The sequence below is a fragment of the Trachypithecus francoisi genome, unplaced genomic scaffold (genome assembly GCF_009764315.1).
Source record: "Trachypithecus francoisi isolate TF-2019V2 unplaced genomic scaffold, Tfra_2.0 Lachesis_group6, whole genome shotgun sequence".
Classification (NCBI taxonomy): domain Eukaryota; kingdom Metazoa; phylum Chordata; class Mammalia; order Primates; family Cercopithecidae; genus Trachypithecus; species Trachypithecus francoisi.
The window spans coordinates 118,389,533-118,396,635 of NW_022681471.1; the positions used below are offsets into that span (position 1 = coordinate 118,389,533).

Genomic DNA, 7,103 nt, shown 5'->3' on the forward strand with positions numbered 1-7,103 from the left:
AAGAATGATTTAAGCACTAAAATTATAATTTATTTATTTATTATTTATTTATTTATTTGTGACAAAATCTCACTGTCGCCCCCACTGGAGTGCAGTGATGCAATCCTAGTTTTCTGCAACCTCCGCCTCCCGGGTTCTAGCGATTCTCCTGCCTCAGTCTCCCCAGTAGCTGAGATTACAGGCGTGCGCCACCACGCCTGGCTAATTTTTTTATTTTTAGTAGAGACAGGGTTTTGCCATGTTGGCCAGTCTGGTCTCAAACTCCTGACCTCAAATGATCCGGCCGCCTCAGCCTCCAAAGTGCTGGGATTACAAGCGTGAGCCACTGCACCTGGCTAAAAACTATAATTAAAAAAAAGAAAGTGCTTGCACTTTCCTGCGACCCATGCGGTCATCACCTTGTAGACAAGGCCAGGATGCCCTTCCAGAGACATGTAACCCAGTCACCTTCATCACTCTAGCCAACAGCCAGCACTCACTCCAGATATGTGATGCATACTACACCAATCATTTCTTTAATGCAAAATCATTAGGGAAACTCAGAATGTTAGAAAGAAGAAGACATGTCACCCATAATTATACTACCTAAATATAACTACTATAAGCTTTTTTAGTATTTTTATTTCCAATTTTTTTTTTTAAGTTTTTTGAGATGAAGTTTCACTCTTGTTGCTCAGCCTCGAGTGCAATGGTGTGATCTCAGCTCACTGCAACCTCCGCCTCCCGGGTTCAAGCGATTCTCCTACCTCAGCCTCCCAAGTAGCCAGGATTACAGGCGCCTGCCACCACACCCGGCTACTAATTTTTTGTATTTTAGTAGAGACAGGGTTTCACCATGTTGGCCAGGCTGGTCTCGAACTCCTGACCTCAAGTGATCTGCCCGCCTCAGCCTCCCAAAGTGCTGGGATTATAAGTGAAAGCCACGGTGCCTGGCCTATTTCCAATCTTTTTATCTGCCCAGATTTCTCTATATGGTTATAATCAATATATATGGACAGTTTTGCAGCCCGCTTTTTAATTTGTATTAAACAAGTATATTTTCGGCCAGGCACAGTGGCTCACACCTATAATCGCAGCATTTTGGGAGGCCGAGGCAGGCGGGTCCCTTGAGGTCAAGAGTTCGAGACCAGCCTGGTCAACATGGCGAAACCCCGTCTACTAAAAATACAAAAACTAGCCAGGTGTTGTCGCACGTGCCTGTAATCTCAGCTACTCGGGAGGCTGAGGCAGGAGAATTGCTTGAATCCAGGAGAAGGAAGTTGCATTGAGCCGAGATCGTGCCACTATACTCTAGCCTGGACGACAGATCAAGACTCTGTCTCTATTTAAAAAAAAAAAAAACACGTATTTTCATATATGTTACCATGTTTAATGGCTGAGTAATAGTCCATTTGATCTGGCAAATGAACTATAATTCCTTTGCTGTTGTTGAAAAATTAGGTATATGATGTAATCAACCTTTAAAAGTAGGCAGACCTGGGGACCTGTGCGCCCTGCACCCAGTTAACTGCTGAAGGGGTTGGCTCAGGCTACCAGCCCCTTTGGTGAAACTCTGCCTGGGGCTCTGCTGATTGTTCTGAATCATGGAGGTGAAGAAGACTTCTCTAGCTAGGTGACGTTCTTGTTGAAAGTCATAGGCTACCTCAATCGGCTCTTCCTACAAACTGTCTTTAAGAGAGGTGCCTGGCCGCACTGATCCAGGAGCTAGGGCATAGCAGCTTCCATGGATAGGGAGATGGGCCCTCTTGTGACCTTTGTGTGGAAGGCAGTGTTGACTATGCTTCTGCACTGGCAGGCATCGCCTTCCACAATGAAGGGCGCTGATTGAATGATCCAGCCACAAGACCTTCATGGTGCTGAGATGGACCTACTACCTCAGAAGAGTGGCTCCCACAGCACTGGCAACAGCACTTGACATGGGGTTGTCCAACTGGAGCTTCACAGTAACCAGATCTTTAGCTGTCCTCTTCATCTTCAATCTTCTCTCTGATCTTCAAGCTGGAGGAGTTGCAATGGCACTGGTCCTTGTGATCCTCCTCATCGCCGGGAGTCTCTTCATATTCACCTTCAAGTCCACACAGCCCAATGTGGAGGGCTTCACCTTGGTGCTGGGGACCTCGTTCATTGGTGGCATTTGCTGAACCCTCACCCGGACATTCCAGCAGAAGGCTGATCTTGGCTTCCAGGACTCCATCAACAGCATGCTCCACCTGCAGCCACTCATGTTTCTGGGGCTCTTCCCTCTCTTTGCTGTATGTGAGAGTCGCCATTTGTCCACGTCTGGGGAAATCTTTCATTTCCAGGACACAGGGCTGCTCCTGGGGCACTTGGGAGCCTCTTCCTTGGTGGGCTTCTCACCTTCGGTTTGGACTTCTCTGAGTTCCTCCTGATCTCCAGACCCTCCAGCCTCACTGCCTCCATTGCTGGCATTTGAAAGGAAGTCTGCACTTTGCTGGCTGATCAGATCAGCCCCCTGAACTGGCTGGAATTCCTGCTCTGCCTCTCAGGAATATCCTCAAAGCCCTGCACTCCAGAGGTGATGACAGCTCTGAACCCTTGAAGAGGCTAGGCTCCAGTTCCCACCTGGAGCCACTGCCCTGAAGCGGCCAGCAGGAGTAAGATGACAATGCCGAGAAGGAGTACTTTGTGGCCCAGAGGCAGCAGTGACCAGCCAAGGGGAGCAGCTTGAAAGCAGGCCACTCTCAACTAACACTTGGCAGTACCTCAGGGGACCTGGGTGGCTGGCTCTTCATGGCAGCTGGGAACAGTGGACCGGGAGTCACCTGGGCATGACCATGTGGTGTGGCCAGGTCAGGGACTTGTAGCTTCTGCCCCTCCCTTTGGAACATGGTCAAACAGAGAGTGTGAGCACCAGGCCAGCTTGGGACCTGGCCAGAACTGGGCCCAAGCTGTGCTAGAATCGCAGCAGCAGACAGGAGTGGGCTGGTTCTTCTCAACTATTTCCCAGACTCTGACAGCCAAGACTCATTTCTGAGGCTTAGCAGCTTTCTAAGGGGACTGGGTTTGGACTGCAGAGCAATTGGGAAGGGAACCTGCAGAGGCTGGGGCCCTCATCACCCAGGCAGCATCTTTTCTCAGATAGCAAATTTATTTATACTTTGGAAATAAAAGGTTCACAGTCCAGAGAAAATAAACAAAAAATCCTTCATAAGCGTAAAGGTCTCTCCAACTTTAAGATTATTCCATATAATATTCTCATGAAGCAGAGCAATTGGATCAAAAGGTATGGATATCATTGAGGACCAATACACATTACCAACTCACACAAAGGCTTTCATACCAGTTTACACATCCATCAACATTGTCTGAGTGGTCATTTCACCAAAGCCTCAAAGGTCCCATGGGTTTCTGTAGTTGTTCATTTTGTTTTGTTTTCTATCTTTTTTAATTTGGGTGAGAAATTAATTCTGGTTTTCATTTTAATTATTTCTTCAATAATTAATAAGGTGAAAGTGTTAGAAAGTCACATTTTCCAGTGCCTATCAGAGCACTAGTCTAGTTGATTTAAGTTGTGTTAAAATAACTTTCTTCATATCCACACAATAGCTGCTTCTAAATTTCCATGTAGTGTCTAGAAATAGCTATCTGTTTGAATTTGTGTTTGCACAGCAATTTCAAAATGTTGAGAAGATGTCAGTTGTCTATATTTAAGAATAAGCCTATCCAGTGAAAATTATTCGGGGGAGACCTAAACTCCCAAGCTACCCATTGGTATTGCCAGGAAATCCACACCACAATATTGCTGAAATTTACAGATGAGTACCCTAAGCCTTGGAGGTTTTAAGAAACTTGCCCGGCTGGCGTGGTGGCTCACGATTTTAATCCCAGCACTTTGGGAGGCAGAGGCGGGAGGATCACTTGAGCCCAAGAGTTCAAGACCAACCTGGGCAACATGGTGAAACTCTGTCTCTACAAAAAAATACAAAAATTAGCCAGGTGTGGTGCATGCACCTGTAGTCCCAGCTACTAACTAGGGAGGCTGAGGCAGGTCCATCCCCTGAGCCTAGGAGGTCAAGGCTGCAGTGAGCCATGATCATACCAATGCACTCCAGCCTGGGCAACAGAATGAGATCCTGTCTCAAAAAAAAAGAAGAAGGAAGAAAAAAAAAAAAGAAAACAGAAACTTACTCAAGAGCTCCATAGATATATAAACCTCAGAGAATGTAAATAGACAATCAGGGCAGAGTGGATGGGGGTCCTCAGTTCACAGAACAAAAATCAAACTAAGAATGATGTAACATCGTTACAAGATCTTTCTGGTACATCTCAAATTCAACCACTTCTTATATCTCTGCTGCTACTACCCCATCCAAAGCACATCCTCGTTGGATTACCACAGTAGTCTGCAAACTAGTTTCCAAGTCCATCCATACTCCTCTACAGCTTACGTTCTACATGTCTCCTAAAGATGTTAGCAATCTTTTTTTTTTTTTTTTTTTTTTGAGACGGAGTCTCACTCTGGCCTAGGCTGAAGTGCAGTGGCGCAATCTCGGCTCACTGCGACCTCTGCCTCCTGGGCCCAAGCAATTCTTCTGCCTCAGCCTTCTGAGTAGCTAGGACTACAGGCTTGTGCCACCATGCCTAGCTTTTTTTTTTTTTTTTTTGGTATTTTTGGTAGACACAGGGTTTCACCATGTTGGCCAGGCTGGTCTCGAATTCCTGACCTCAGGTGACCCACCCACCTCGGCATCCCAAAGTGCTGGGATTACAGACATAAACCGCCGTGCCCGGCTGCAATCTTCTTTTTCCTTTTATTCATTTGGCAGCGAAGGGAACTTGTATAGGTGACTCTGGTCACTCTGGTGACTCTCGTCAGCTTCCTCTGACATCTTGTAGTTCCTCCCCGCCTCCAGTGGAAAACAAGAACCGTAAGTACATGAGCCCAAGCTGACGCATTCCCCACTTGTAGGACTTGGGCTTTGCCCATGCCTGGGTAGGAAGAGCAGCCAGACCATCATCTCAGCCACCTGAAACAGTCTTCCCTCATTCTCCCTGCTCAATTTCCAGCCTGCCAGATGGAGGGGGGTGTTGAGTACCTGCTGTGGGACAGACACCATGTCAGATAATAGGTACAAGACAGTGAACAGGACACAAATGATTCTAGAATTTTGGCACTTGCTTTCTAGCAAGGAATACTGACAAAAGTAAATAAACAAAGAAAATTCATGCAGTGTGATAAGCACTAGGAAGAAAGTGGAGTATGAAATTAGCCTAGAAAGTAATAGGGAAGGCCATCAACTGACTTAGATAGGGTGATTGACAAAGGTCTCCCCGGGAAAATGACATTTAAGCTGAGACTCAAAGGAAGAGAAGGAGGGATGGGGTTGGGGTTGTGGAGAGGCTGAAAGAGAACAGTAAGTTCAAAGACCCTGAGGTGGAATAAAAATGGGCAAGCTCAGTGATCTGAAAGATCAGAATGTTCTTGGTGCACAGTGAGCAAAGGGAAGTTTGATATGAAACGTCCCTGAGATGTAAGCAGGAGTCTAATCACGTAAGGCCTTAGAGATTGTGATAAGGAGTTTGGACTTCATTCAAGGTACAATGGAAAGGCATAAGAAGAGTTTATGAAGAGAAGAATATTAATCAACTATCCCTTGATGTTTTATGAGAAGTGGATTGGAATATTCATGAGTGGTGGTGGGAAGACCAGGTAGGAGCCTGTGGCTCTGATCAGGTGAAAGTTAATGGTGGCTGGGACTGGGCTGGTGGCCATGAAGATGGAAGGAATTGGAGGGCTCTGAAGATACATTTTAGAGGTAGAATCAAAAGAAATTGCTAAAAAGGAAAACCCACATTCACCAAATACTAATAGATTCGTTTGTGTCTTTAACAATTAAAAAATCACTAAACACCCCTAGATCAAAATGGCGAAAAAAAAAAAAAGAAATGTAAAGACTATTCTAGAAAGAAATATTGGCCAGGCGCAGTGACTCATGCCTGTAATCCCAGCACTTTGGGAGACTGAGGTGGGCAGATCATAAGGTCAGGAGTTCGAGACCAGCCTGGCCAAAATAGTGAAATCCTGTCTCTACTAAAAATACAAAAAAATTAGCCGGGCATGGTGGTGGGTGCCTATAATCCCAGCTACTTGGGAGGCTGAGGCAAGCAGAATCGCTTGAACCTGGGAGGTGGAGGTTGCAGTGAGCTGAGATGGTGACACTGAACTCTAGCCCAGGCAACAGTGCAAGATTCTGTCTCAAAAAAAAGAAAAAGAAAGAAAAGTTATACTGCCATTTGTGATTTAAATTTTAAGAAATCATTCTGAAGGACTTCGATGAAACAGGCACTTATAATTGGATGGCTGATGACTCACAACATGCATAATCATTAAAAAATAAACTTTTTGGCCGGGCGTGGTGGCTCACACCTGTAATCCCAGCACTTTGGGAGGCTGAGGCGGGTGGATGGCCTGAGGTCAGGAGTTCGAGACCAGCCAGGCCAACATAGTGAAACCTCGTCTCTACTGAAAAAACACAGAAATTGTCCGGGTGTGGTGGCGGACACCTGTAATCCCAGCTACTCAGGAGGCTGAGGCAGGAGAATCGCTTGAACTCTGGAGATGGAGGTTGCTGTGAGTGGAGATTGCACCATTGCACTCCAGCTTGGGTGACAAAAGCAAGAGACTTCATCTCAAAAAAATAAATAAAATTAAAATAAATAAATATGTACATAAATAAACTTTTTTTAAAAAATCAAGCATGACTCCAAGGTTTCTGGTTGAATAATGAGTTGGTTGACATTGCCCTTTACTGAGATCAGGACAACTTCGCAGGGAAATAAGGTAAAAGTTGTGCACAGGGATTAAGAATTCAACTCTAGACATGTTAAGTTTGAGGTGGGCTTAGTCTTCTTGACTCTGGATAAGGTAAACACACGATGGTTCTTTATAAAAATAATAAATGTGACTTAAATTGGTGCAACAACAAATTAAGCACTAATGACAGTGGAGAACAATCTGTAAAAGACCTTCCAAAAGTGAAAGCACCCAAAACTGCTGTGTTTCTCAGAGAATTTATTTGAAACTTGCAAATAACACTATGAGATAGGTACAGGATTATTGCTCTCTTATTGTAGATGAGTAA

The 7,103-nt window shown here is 45.2% G+C and overlaps 1 pseudogene; it reads left to right on the forward strand.

Annotated features, from left to right (window-relative positions):
* The first annotated feature begins 385 nt into the window (after positions 1–385).
* LOC117077832 lies at positions 386–2,667 on the forward strand (annotated as a pseudogene).
* The last annotated feature ends 4,436 nt before the right edge of the window (positions 2,668–7,103 follow it).